The sequence below is a fragment of the Hyla sarda genome, unplaced genomic scaffold, assembly GCF_029499605.1.
Source record: "Hyla sarda isolate aHylSar1 unplaced genomic scaffold, aHylSar1.hap1 scaffold_718, whole genome shotgun sequence".
In the NCBI taxonomy this organism is placed as follows: domain Eukaryota; kingdom Metazoa; phylum Chordata; class Amphibia; order Anura; family Hylidae; genus Hyla; species Hyla sarda.
In genome coordinates, this window is record NW_026610738.1 from 83491 (window position 1) to 97449 (window position 13959).

Below are 13959 nucleotides of genomic sequence, written 5' to 3' on the forward strand. Positions count from 1 at the left end.
TCTTCATAAGCATTAATCTTATTTTGTCAATTAGGAACATTCAGCACCCACCCGCTATCAAGGCAGCTGCCTATCATGTCATGCCCTACCTGCACAGGTGTGCTGGCTACTCAAATGATCCAATTAAGGAGGCCATTTAGTCAGCAGCAGCAGAAGTCCTGTGCCTGGACGCTCCAACAGCGGCCAGACACAAGCAGAAGCAGAAGCAGCAGCAGCACCACCTTTTGTTTTTTGGCTGCAGCAGCAGCAGCAGCAAGGCCCACAGGGCTGGCTAGCTGGCTAGCCAGCAAGCAGGTAGCAATGAAAGTAGGAATCTTTCTTTTTAACCCTGTAAGGGGGTGGTGCACTGTACCCGAAGATACTGCCATATCGGGTCAATGCATAGGGCGACGGAAGCAAGCTTCGAAATCGGCCCCCGTTCTCAAAAATCCATTTAATATATGGTCCCCAGATAGGGGACGTATCAGATATTAAACTGATAAGAACAGATACTACACTTGATCTTAGCCAAAAGGCCGAGAAGCGATAACCGTGAAAGGGGCGGGCCCAACAAGGTCCCCTTCATGGGCACTATCACTGCTTGCTGTCAGGGAGGCTGCCAGACAATTTTCCATGCACACTCTGGGCTGGGGGGCAGTCAACCACCAGTACACACAGCAGAACCTAAACCCATACCATTATTGCTAAGCAGCAAGACAGGGGCCCATTGCACTCCCACGGGGCCTTTTTAAATGCAATCCATAACCCGGATTTGCCAGGAACCCTTCTTACTCCTCCTACTTGCATGTGACACTGGGCTTAGGATCTGCATAGGAAACACACACACAAGCACACACCTACCTTTGTTGCCTGCAGATGCCTCCTTGGCTGTCCCCAAACGGTATCAAACCAACACCCACGGGAAGCTGTAAGCATAGAGGACATGCCTGCACCCCATTGGACTTACCTGTGTGGGTTAAACCCGGGTTATTTGACAACCTATGGCGGTGATGGTTCTGCTCAGGCAGAGCAGTGCTGATGCTCCTCATAAAGCTGTCGCTGCTGTGAAGGTTCTAGGTGACATCACAAATCCCTATGGTTACATACACAACAAAGCTGGGTTGTTGTTGTTTACACTCTGCAAGGCCTGTGGAAGTGAGTGACATCATAGCACTGTAGTTCTGAGGGTTCTAGATGGATGCAACAATCTCCTGTTGCTTCTATGAAGGCCATAATAGACGACATCACCAAACAGCTCCATAGTCACATACACAGCAAAGGAGAGATGTTGTTTACACCTAGTGATGTCAGTGGTATTGAGTGACATCACAGCACAGTGCTAAGGCTCCTGGGCCTGGACACAGCAGCGGCTGCAATATCTCAACGGAGAATACGTTTATATATATGTGTGTGTGTGCGCGTATATATATATATATATATATATATATATATATATATATATATATATATATTTCTCCGCCGAAATCACTTTTAAACCCATTTCCACCTTTTTTTCCCTTCTCTTCCTCTTACTTTTTTTTCACGTTTTTTTACGTTTTTCTCCTTTTCGCCTCTTTTCTGGGCGTATTATTCTTCTTTTTCTTCTTTTTTTTCGTCTAATGCATACCCCATCAGTGCAGCAATGCTTATTCAATACCGCCAGCAGATGGAGACACTGGGGGATAATTTTCTAAGGATTTATACTGATTTTTCCTGTCTGAATTTGTCGCACAGAAAGTTGCAGGCCAAATATGTGTGACATTTCTGCGACTTTAGCTTCTAGAGCATTTTTACAACATTATACATAGGTGCTGAATACATAAAAAGCGACTGTTCAGCGACAGACAAGTCGCATCGGCTGAAAGTAGGCCAGAATGTCAGTCCATGTTGGAGCAGGTTTAGATACAGTCTAAAGCATAGATCTCAAAGTCTGTGCACAGAATTTAGCAAGGGCCTCGCACCTTCTGATGCATCAGGTAGGTGCACAATAGCATAGCCTAACCCTCTGTACTTTGGTCTATATTGATGCGGGACATAGACAGCCAGCTGATGACCAATCCATTAGTGCAATGGATGGCTGGAAGCATTTGTCTTTGCCTTTGCAATACCACAGAAGCAATGCATGGTCAATGTACAGCAATGACACACCTGTGTGAACAGCCAGGAGACCCCCCCCCCCATGTTATGTTACATAGTTACATAGTTAGTACGGTCGAAAAAAGACATATGTCCATCAAGTTCAACCAGGGAATTAAGGGGTAGGGGTGTGGCGCGATATTGGGGAAGGGATGAGATTTTATATTTCTTCATAAGCATTAATCTTATTTTGTCAATTAGGAACATTCAGCACCCACCCGCTATCAAGGCAGCTGCCTATCATGTCATGCCCTACCTGCACAGGTGTGCTGGCTACTCAAATGATCCAATTAAGGAGGCCATTTAGTCAGCAGCAGCAGAAGTCCTGTGCCTGGACGCTCCAACAGCGGCCAGACACAAGCAGAAGCAGAAGCAGCAGCAGCACCACCTTATGTTTTTTGGCTGCAGCAGCAGCAGCAGCAAGGCCCACAGGGCTGGCTAGCTGGCTAGCCAGCAAGCAGGTAGCAATGAAAGTAGGAATCTTTCTTTTTAACCCTGTAAGGGGGTGGTGCACTGTACCCGAAGATACTGCCATATCGGGTCAATGCATAGGGCGACGGAAGCAAGCTTCGAAATCGGCCCCCGTTCTCAAAAATCCATTTAATATATGGTCCCCAGATAGGGGACGTATCAGATATTAAACTGATAAGAACAGATACTACACTTGATCTTAGCCAAAAGGCCGAGAAGCGATAACCGTGAAAGGGGCGGGCCCAACAAGGTCCCCTTCATGGGCACTATCACTGCTTGCTGTCAGGGAGGCTGCCAGACAATTTTCCATGCACACTCTGGGCTGGGGGGCAGTCAACCACCAGTACACACAGCAGAACCTAAACCCATACCATTATTGCTAAGCAGCAAGACAGGGGCCCATTGCACTCCCACGGGGCCTTTTTAAATGCAATCCATAACCCGGATTTGCCAGGAACCCTTCTTACTCCTCCTACTTGCATGTGACACTGGGCTTAGGATCTGCATAGGAAACACACACACAAGCACACACCTACCTTTGTTGCCTGCAGATGCCTCCTTGGCTGTCCCCAAACGGTATCAAACCAACACCCACGGGAAGCTGTAAGCATAGAGGACATGCCTGCACCCCATTGGACTTACCTGTGTGGGTTAAACCCGGGTTATTTGACAACCTATGGCGGTGATGGTTCTGCTCAGGCAGAGCAGTGCTGATGCTCCTCATAAAGCTGTCGCTGCTGTGAAGGTTCTAGGTGACATCACAAATCCCTATGGTTACATACACAACAAAGCTGGGTTGTTGTTGTTTACACTCTGCAAGGCCTGTGGAAGTGAGTGACATCATAGCACTGTAGTTCTGAGGGTTCTAGATGGATGCAACAATCTCCTGTTGCTTCTATGAAGGCCATAATAGACGACATCACCAAACAGCTCCATAGTCACATACACAGCAAAGGAGAGATGTTGTTTACACCTAGTGATGTCAGTGGTATTGAGTGACATCACAGCACAGTGCTAAGGCTCCTGGGCCTGGACACAGCAGCGGCTGCAATATCTCAACGGAGAATACGTTTATATATATGTGTGTGTGTGCGCGTATATATATATATATATATATATATATATATATATATATTTCTCCGCCGAAATCACTTCTAAACCCATTTCCACCTTTTTTTCCCTTCTCTTCCTCTTACTTTTTTTTCACGTTTTTTTACGTTTTTCTCCTTTTCGCCTCTTTTCTGGGCGTATTATTCTTCTTTTTCTTCTTTTTTTTCGTCTAATGCATACCCCATCAGTGCAGCAATGCTTATTCAATACCGCCAGCAGATGGAGACACTGGGGGATAATTTTCTAAGGATTTATACTGATTTTTCCTGTCTGAATTTGTCGCACAGAAAGTTGCAGGCCAAATATGTGTGACATTTCTGCGACTTTAGCTTCTAGAGCATTTTTACAACATTATACATAGGTGCTGAATACATAAAAAGCGACTGTTCAGCGACAGACAAGTCGCATCGGCTGAAAGTAGGCCAGAATGTCAGTCCATGTTGGAGCAGGTTTAGATACAGTCTAAAGCATAGATCTCAAAGTCTGTGCACAGAATTTAGCAAGGGCCTCGCACCTTCTGATGCATCAGGTAGGTGCACAATAGCATAGCCTAACCCTCTGTACTTTGGTCTATATTGATGCGGGACATAGACAGCCAGCTGATGACCAATCCATTAGTGCAATGGATGGCTGGAAGCATTTGTCTTTGCCTTTGCAATACCACAGAAGCAATGCATGGTCAATGTACAGCAATGACACACCTGTGTGAACAGCCAGGAGACCCCCCCCCCCATGTTATGTTACATAGTTACATAGTTAGTACGGTCGAAAAAAGACATATGTCCATCAAGTTCAACCAGGGAATTAAGGGGTAGGGGTGTGGCGCGATATTGGGGAAGGGATGAGATTTTATATTTCTTCATAAGCATTAATCTTATTTTGTCAATTAGGAACATTCAGCACCCACCCGCTATCAAGGCAGCTGCCTATCATGTCATGCCCTACCTGCACAGGTGTGCTGGCTACTCAAATGATCCAATTAAGGAGGCCATTTAGTCAGCAGCAGCAGAAGTCCTGTGCCTGGACGCTCCAACAGCGGCCAGACACAAGCAGAAGCAGCAGCAGCACCACCTTTTGTTTTTTGGCTGCAGCAGCAGCAGCAGCAAGGCCCACAGGGCTGGCTAGCTGGCTAGCCAGCAAGCAGGTAGCAATGAAAGTAGGAATCTTTCTTTTTAACCCTGTAAGGGGGTGGTGCACTGTACCCGAAGATACTGCCATATCGGGTCAATGCATAGGGCGACGGAAGCAAGCTTCGAAATCGGCCCCCGTTCTCAAAAATCCATTTAATATATGGTCCCCAGATAGGGGACGTATCAGATATTAAACTGATAAGAACAGATACTACACTTGATCTTAGCCAAAAGGCCGAGAAGCGATAACCGTGAAAGGGGCGGGCCCAACAAGGTCCCCTTCATGGGCACTATCACTGCTTGCTGTCAGGGAGGCTGCCAGACAATTTTCCATGCACACTCTGGGCTGGGGGGCAGTCAACCACCAGTACACACAGCAGAACCTAAACCCATACCATTATTGCTAAGCAGCAAGACAGGGGCCCATTGCACTCCCACGGGGCCTTTTTAAATGCAATCCATAACCCGGATTTGCCAGGAACCCTTCTTACTCCTCCTACTTGCATGTGACACTGGGCTTAGGATCTGCATAGGAAACACACACACAAGCACACACCTACCTTTGTTGCCTGCAGATGCCTCCTTGGCTGTCCCCAAACGGTATCAAACCAACACCCACGGGAAGCTGTAAGCATAGAGGACATGCCTGCACCCCATTGGACTTACCTGTGTGGGTTAAACCCGGGTTATTTGACAACCTATGGCGGTGATGGTTCTGCTCAGGCAGAGCAGTGCTGATGCTCCTCATAAAGCTGTCGCTGCTGTGAAGGTTCTAGGTGACATCACAAATCCCTATGGTTACATACACAACAAAGCTGGGTTGTTGTTGTTTACACTCTGCAAGGCCTGTGGAAGTGAGTGACATCATAGCACTGTAGTTCTGAGGGTTCTAGATGGATGCAACAATCTCCTGTTGCTTCTATGAAGGCCATAATAGACGACATCACCAAACAGCTCCATAGTCACATACACAGCAAAGGAGAGATGTTGTTTACACCTAGTGATGTCAGTGGTATTGAGTGACATCACAGCACAGTGCTAAGGCTCCTGGGCCTGGACACAGCAGCGGCTGCAATATCTCAACGGAGAATACGTTTATATATATGTGTGTGTGTGCGCGTATATATATATATATATATATATATATATATATATATATATATTTCTCCGCCGAAATCACTTTTAAACCCATTTCCACCTTTTTTTCCCTTCTCTTCCTCTTACTTTTTTTTCACGTTTTTTTACGTTTTTCTCCTTTTCGCCTCTTTTCTGGGCGTATTATTCTTCTTTTTCTTCTTTTTTTTCGTCTAATGCATACCCCATCAGTGCAGCAATGCTTATTCAATACCGCCAGCAGATGGAGACACTGGGGGATAATTTTCTAAGGATTTATACTGATTTTTCCTGTCTGAATTTGTCGCACAGAAAGTTGCAGGCCAAATATGTGTGACATTTCTGCGACTTTAGCTTCTAGAGCATTTTTACAACATTATACATAGGTGCTGAATACATAAAAAGCGACTGTTCAGCGACAGACAAGTCGCATCGGCTGAAAGTAGGCCAGAATGTCAGTCCATGTTGGAGCAGGTTTAGATACAGTCTAAAGCATAGATCTCAAAGTCTGTGCACAGAATTTAGCAAGGGCCTCGCACCTTCTGATGCATCAGGTAGGTGCACAATAGCATAGCCTAACCCTCTGTACTTTGGTCTATATTGATGCGGGACATAGACAGCCAGCTGATGACCAATCCATTAGTGCAATGGATGGCTGGAAGCATTTGTCTTTGCCTTTGCAATACCACAGAAGCAATGCATGGTCAATGTACAGCAATGACACACCTGTGTGAACAGCCAGGAGACCCCCCCCCCCCATGTTATGTTACATAGTTACATAGTTAGTACGGTCGAAAAAAGACATATGTCCATCAAGTTCAACCAGGGAATTAAGGGGTAGGGGTGTGGCGCGATATTGGGGAAGGGATGAGATTTTATATTTCTTCATAAGCATTAATCTTATTTTGTCAATTAGGAACATTCAGCACCCACCCGCTATCAAGGCAGCTGCCTATCATGTCATGCCCTACCTGCACAGGTGTGCTGGCTACTCAAATGATCCAATTAAGGAGGCCATTTAGTCAGCAGCAGCAGAAGTCCTGTGCCTGGACGCTCCAACAGCGGCCAGACACAAGCAGAAGCAGAAGCAGCAGCAGCACCACCTTTTGTTTTTTGGCTGCAGCAGCAGCAGCAGCAAGGCCCACAGGGCTGGCTAGCTGGCTAGCCAGCAAGCAGGTAGCAATGAAAGTAGGAATCTTTCTTTTTAACCCTGTAAGGGGGTGGTGCACTGTACCCGAAGATACTGCCATATCGGGTCAATGCATAGGGCGACGGAAGCAAGCTTCGAAATCGGCCCCCGTTCTCAAAAATCCATTTAATATATGGTCCCCAGATAGGGGACGTATCAGATATTAAACTGATAAGAACAGATACTACACTTGATCTTAGCCAAAAGGCCGAGAAGCGATAACCGTGAAAGGGGCGGGCCCAACAAGGTCCCCTTCATGGGCACTATCACTGCTTGCTGTCAGGGAGGCTGCCAGACAATTTTCCATGCACACTCTGGGCTGGGGGGCAGTCAACCACCAGTACACACAGCAGAACCTAAACCCATACCATTATTGCTAAGCAGCAAGACAGGGGCCCATTGCACTCCCACGGGGCCTTTTTAAATGCAATCCATAACCCGGATTTGCCAGGAACCCTTCTTACTCCTCCTACTTGCATGTGACACTGGGCTTAGGATCTGCATAGGAAACACACACACAAGCACACACCTACCTTTGTTGCCTGCAGATGCCTCCTTGGCTGTCCCCAAACGGTATCAAACCAACACCCACGGGAAGCTGTAAGCATAGAGGACATGCCTGCACCCCATTGGACTTACCTGTGTGGGTTAAACCCGGGTTATTTGACAACCTATGGCGGTGATGGTTCTGCTCAGGCAGAGCAGTGCTGATGCTCCTCATAAAGCTGTCGCTGCTGTGAAGGTTCTAGGTGACATCACAAATCCCTATGGTTACATACACAACAAAGCTGGGTTGTTGTTGTTTACACTCTGCAAGGCCTGTGGAAGTGAGTGACATCATAGCACTGTAGTTCTGAGGGTTCTAGATGGATGCAACAATCTCCTGTTGCTTCTATGAAGGCCATAATAGACGACATCACCAAACAGCTCCATAGTCACATACACAGCAAAGGAGAGATGTTGTTTACACCTAGTGATGTCAGTGGTATTGAGTGACATCACAGCACAGTGCTAAGGCTCCTGGGCCTGGACACAGCAGCGGCTGCAATATCTCAACGGAGAATACGTTTATATATATGTGTGTGTGTGCGCGTATATATATATATATATATATATATATATATATATATATTTCTCCGCCGAAATCACTTTTAAACCCATTTCCACCTTTTTTTCCCTTCTCTTCCTCTTACTTTTTTTTCACGTTTTTTTACGTTTTTCTCCTTTTCGCCTCTTTTCTGGGCGTATTATTCTTCTTTTTCTTCTTTTTTTTCGTCTAATGCATACCCCATCAGTGCAGCAATGCTTATTCAATACCGCCAGCAGATGGAGACACTGGGGGATAATTTTCTAAGGATTTATACTGATTTTTCCTGTCTGAATTTGTCGCACAGAAAGTTGCAGGCCAAATATGTGTGACATTTCTGCGACTTTAGCTTCTAGAGCATTTTTACAACATTATACATAGGTGCTGAATACATAAAAAGCGACTGTTCAGCGACAGACAAGTCGCATCGGCTGAAAGTAGGCCAGAATGTCAGTCCATGTTGGAGCAGGTTTAGATACAGTCTAAAGCATAGATCTCAAAGTCTGTGCACAGAATTTAGCAAGGGCCTCGCACCTTCTGATGCATCAGGTAGGTGCACAATAGCATAGCCTAACCCTCTGTACTTTGGTCTATATTGATGCGGGACATAGACAGCCAGCTGATGACCAATCCATTAGTGCAATGGATGGCTGGAAGCATTTGTCTTTGCCTTTGCAATACCACAGAAGCAATGCATGGTCAATGTACAGCAATGACACACCTGTGTGAACAGCCAGGAGACCCCCCCCCCCCATGTTATGTTACATAGTTACATAGTTAGTACGGTCGAAAAAAGACATATGTCCATCAAGTTCAACCAGGGAATTAAGGGGTAGGGGTGTGGCGCGATATTGGGGAAGGGATGAGATTTTATATTTCTTCATAAGCATTAATCTTATTTTGTCAATTAGGAACATTCAGCACCCACCCGCTATCAAGGCAGCTGCCTATCATGTCATGCCCTACCTGCACAGGTGTGCTGGCTACTCAAATGATCCAATTAAGGAGGCCATTTAGTCAGCAGCAGCAGAAGTCCTGTGCCTGGACGCTCCAACAGCGGCCAGACACAAGCAGAAGCAGAAGCAGCAGCAGCACCACCTTTTGTTTTTTGGCTGCAGCAGCAGCAGCAGCAAGGCCCACAGGGCTGGCTAGCTGGCTAGCCAGCAAGCAGGTAGCAATGAAAGTAGGAATCTTTCTTTTTAACCCTGTAAGGGGGTGGTGCACTGTACCCGAAGATACTGCCATATCGGGTCAATGCATAGGGCGACGGAAGCAAGCTTCGAAATCGGCCCCCGTTCTCAAAAATCCATTTAATATATGGTCCCCAGATAGGGGACGTATCAGATATTAAACTGATAAGAACAGATACTACACTTGATCTTAGCCAAAAGGCCGAGAAGCGATAACCGTGAAAGGGGCGGGCCCAACAAGGTCCCCTTCATGGGCACTATCACTGCTTGCTGTCAGGGAGGCTGCCAGACAATTTTCCATGCACACTCTGGGCTGGGGGGCAGTCAACCACCAGTACACACAGCAGAACCTAAACCCATACCATTATTGCTAAGCAGCAAGACAGGGGCCCATTGCACTCCCACGGGGCCTTTTTAAATGCAATCCATAACCCGGATTTGCCAGGAACCCTTCTTACTCCTCCTACTTGCATGTGACACTGGGCTTAGGATCTGCATAGGAAACACACACACAAGCACACACCTACCTTTGTTGCCTGCAGATGCCTCCTTGGCTGTCCCCAAACGGTATCAAACCAACACCCACGGGAAGCTGTAAGCATAGAGGACATGCCTGCACCCCATTGGACTTACCTGTGTGGGTTAAACCCGGGTTATTTGACAACCTATGGCGGTGATGGTTCTGCTCAGGCAGAGCAGTGCTGATGCTCCTCATAAAGCTGTCGCTGCTGTGAAGGTTCTAGGTGACATCACAAATCCCTATGGTTACATACACAACAAAGCTGGGTTGTTGTTGTTTACACTCTGCAAGGCCTGTGGAAGTGAGTGACATCATAGCACTGTAGTTCTGAGGGTTCTAGATGGATGCAACAATCTCCTGTTGCTTCTATGAAGGCCATAATAGACGACATCACCAAACAGCTCCATAGTCACATACACAGCAAAGGAGAGATGTTGTTTACACCTAGTGATGTCAGTGGTATTGAGTGACATCACAGCACAGTGCTAAGGCTCCTGGGCCTGGACACAGCAGCGGCTGCAATATCTCAACGGAGAATACGTTTATATATATGTGTGTGTGTGCGCGTATATATATATATATATATATATATATATATATATATATATATATATATCTCCGCCGAAATCACTTTTAAACCCATTTCCACCTTTTTTTCCCTTCTCTTCCTCTTACTTTTTTTTCACGTTTTTTTACGTTTTTCTCCTTTTCGCCTCTTTTCTGGGCGTATTATTCTTCTTTTTCTTCTTTTTTTTCGTCTAATGCATACCCCATCAGTGCAGCAATGCTTATTCAATACCGCCAGCAGATGGAGACACTGGGGGATAATTTTCTAAGGATTTATACTGATTTTTCCTGTCTGAATTTGTCGCACAGAAAGTTGCAGGCCAAATATGTGTGACATTTCTGCGACTTTAGCTTCTAGAGCATTTTTACAACATTATACATAGGTGCTGAATACATAAAAAGCGACTGTTCAGCGACAGACAAGTCGCATCGGCTGAAAGTAGGCCAGAATGTCAGTCCATGTTGGAGCAGGTTTAGATACAGTCTAAAGCATAGATCTCAAAGTCTGTGCACAGAATTTAGCAAGGGCCTCGCACCTTCTGATGCATCAGGTAGGTGCACAATAGCATAGCCTAACCCTCTGTACTTTGGTCTATATTGATGCGGGACATAGACAGCCAGCTGATGACCAATCCATTAGTGCAATGGATGGCTGGAAGCATTTGTCTTTGCCTTTGCAATACCACAGAAGCAATGCATGGTCAATGTACAGCAATGACACACCTGTGTGAACAGCCAGGAGACCCCCCCCCCCCCATGTTATGTTACATAGTTACATAGTTAGTACGGTCGAAAAAAGACATATGTCCATCAAGTTCAACCAGGGAATTAAGGGGTAGGGGTGTGGCGCGATATTGGGGAAGGGATGAGATTTTATATTTCTTCATAAGCATTAATCTTATTTTGTCAATTAGGAACATTCAGCACCCACCCGCTATCAAGGCAGCTGCCTATCATGTCATGCCCTACCTGCACAGGTGTGCTGGCTACTCAAATGATCCAATTAAGGAGGCCATTTAGTCAGCAGCAGCAGAAGTCCTGTGCCTGGACGCTCCAACAGCGGCCAGACACAAGCAGAAGCAGAAGCAGCAGCAGCACCACCTTTTGTTTTTTGGCTGCAGCAGCAGCAGCAGCAAGGCCCACAGGGCTGGCTAGCTGGCTAGCCAGCAAGCAGGTAGCAATGAAAGTAGGAATCTTTCTTTTTAACCCTGTAAGGGGGTGGTGCACTGTACCCGAAGATACTGCCATATCGGGTCAATGCATAGGGCGACGGAAGCAAGCTTCGAAATCGGCCCCCGTTCTCAAAAATCCATTTAATATATGGTCCCCAGATAGGGGACGTATCAGATATTAAACTGATAAGAACAGATACTACACTTGATCTTAGCCAAAAGGCCGAGAAGCGATAACCGTGAAAGGGGCGGGCCCAACAAGGTCCCCTTCATGGGCACTATCACTGCTTGCTGTCAGGGAGGCTGCCAGACAATTTTCCATGCACACTCTGGGCTGGGGGGCAGTCAACCACCAGTACACACAGCAGAACCTAAACCCATACCATTATTGCTAAGCAGCAAGACAGGGGCCCATTGCACTCCCACGGGGCCTTTTTAAATGCAATCCATAACCCGGATTTGCCAGGAACCCTTCTTACTCCTCCTACTTGCATGTGACACTGGGCTTAGGATCTGCATAGGAAACACACACACAAGCACACACCTACCTTTGTTGCCTGCAGATGCCTCCTTGGCTGTCCCCAAACGGTATCAAACCAACACCCACGGGAAGCTGTAAGCATAGAGGACATGCCTGCACCCCATTGGACTTACCTGTGTGGGTTAAACCCGGGTTATTTGACAACCTATGGCGGTGATGGTTCTGCTCAGGCAGAGCAGTGCTGATGCTCCTCATAAAGCTGTCGCTGCTGTGAAGGTTCTAGGTGACATCACAAATCCCTATGGTTACATACACAACAAAGCTGGGTTGTTGTTGTTTACACTCTGCAAGGCCTGTGGAAGTGAGTGACATCATAGCACTGTAGTTCTGAGGGTTCTAGATGGATGCAACAATCTCCTGTTGCTTCTATGAAGGCCATAATAGACGACATCACCAAACAGCTCCATAGTCACATACACAGCAAAGGAGAGATGTTGTTTACACCTAGTGATGTCAGTGGTATTGAGTGACATCACAGCACAGTGCTAAGGCTCCTGGGCCTGGACACAGCAGCGGCTGCAATATCTCAACGGAGAATACGTTTATATATATGTGTGTGTGTGCGCGTATATATATATATATATATATATATATATATATATATATATATATTTCTCCGCCGAAATCACTTTTAAACCCATTTCCACCTTTTTTTCCCTTCTCTTCCTCTTACTTTTTTTTCACGTTTTTTTACGTTTTTCTCCTTTTCGCCTCTTTTCTGGGCGTATTATTCTTCTTTTTCTTCTTTTTTTTTCGTCTAATGCATACCCCATCAGTGCAGCAATAGCAATGCTTATTCAATACCGCCAGCAGATGGAGACACTGGGGGATAATTTTCTAAGGATTTATACTGATTTTTCCTGTCTGAATTTGTCGCACAGAAAGTTGCAGGCCAAATATGTGTGACATTTCTGCGACTTTAGCTTCTAGAGCATTTTTACAACATTATACATAGGTGCTGAATACATAAAAAGCGACTGTTCAGCGACAGACAAGTCGCATCGGCTGAAAGTAGGCCAGAATGTCAGTCCATGTTGGAGCAGGTTTAGATACAGTCTAAAGCATAGATCTCAAAGTCTGTGCACAGAATTTAGCAAGGGCCTCGCACCTTCTGATGCATCAGGTAGGTGCACAATAGCATAGCCTAACCCTCTGTACTTTGGTCTATATTGATGCGGGACATAGACAGCCAGCTGATGACCAATCCATTAGTGCAATGGATGGCTGGAAGCATTTGTCTTTGCCTTTGCAATACCACAGAAGCAATGCATGGTCAATGTACAGCAATGACACACCTGTGTGAACAGCCAGGAGACCCCCCCCCCCCATGTTATGTTACATAGTTACATAGTTAGTACGGTCGAAAAAAGACATATGTCCATCAAGTTCAACCAGGGAATTAAGGGGTAGGGGTGTGGCGCGATATTGGGGAAGGGATGAGATTTTATATTTCTTCATAAGCATTAATCTTATTTTGTCAATTAGGAACATTCAGCACCCACCCGCTATCAAGGCAGCTGCCTATCATGTCATGCCCTACCTGCACAGGTGTGCTGGCTACTCAAATGATCCAATTAAGGAGGCCATTTAGTCAGCAGCAGCAGAAGTCCTGTGCCTGGACGCTCCAACAGCGGCCAGACACAAGCAGAAGCAGAAGCAGCAGCAGCACCACCTTTTGTTTTTTGGCTGCAGCAGCAGCAGCAGCAAGGCCCACAGGGCTGGCTAGCTGGCTAGCCAGCAAGCAGGTAGCAATG

At 46.2% G+C, this 13959-nt stretch overlaps 6 non-coding genes across 6 annotated transcripts; all 6 read right to left on the minus strand.

Annotated features, from left to right (window-relative positions):
• Positions 1-336: 336 nt before the first annotated feature.
• LOC130344406 (U2 spliceosomal RNA) lies at positions 337-527 on the minus strand. The gene has a single exon (XR_008883346.1). It is a non-coding gene; the product is annotated as a U2 spliceosomal RNA (small nuclear RNA).
• Positions 528-2618: 2091 nt separating this feature from the next.
• On the minus strand, positions 2619-2809 carry LOC130344407 (U2 spliceosomal RNA). The gene has a single exon (XR_008883347.1). It is a non-coding gene; the product is annotated as a U2 spliceosomal RNA (small nuclear RNA).
• Positions 2810-4882: 2073 nt separating this feature from the next.
• On the minus strand, positions 4883-5073 carry LOC130344409 (U2 spliceosomal RNA). The gene has a single exon (XR_008883350.1). It is a non-coding gene; the product is annotated as a U2 spliceosomal RNA (small nuclear RNA).
• Positions 5074-7157: 2084 nt separating this feature from the next.
• LOC130344410 (U2 spliceosomal RNA) lies at positions 7158-7348 on the minus strand. Its single transcript, XR_008883351.1, has one exon. It is a non-coding gene; the product is annotated as a U2 spliceosomal RNA (small nuclear RNA).
• A 2080-nt stretch (positions 7349-9428) lies between these two features.
• Positions 9429-9619, minus strand: LOC130344411 (U2 spliceosomal RNA). The gene has a single exon (XR_008883352.1). It is a non-coding gene; the product is annotated as a U2 spliceosomal RNA (small nuclear RNA).
• Positions 9620-11708: 2089 nt separating this feature from the next.
• LOC130344412 (U2 spliceosomal RNA) lies at positions 11709-11899 on the minus strand. Its single transcript, XR_008883353.1, has one exon. It is a non-coding gene; the product is annotated as a U2 spliceosomal RNA (small nuclear RNA).
• Positions 11900-13959: the final 2060 nt, after the last annotated feature.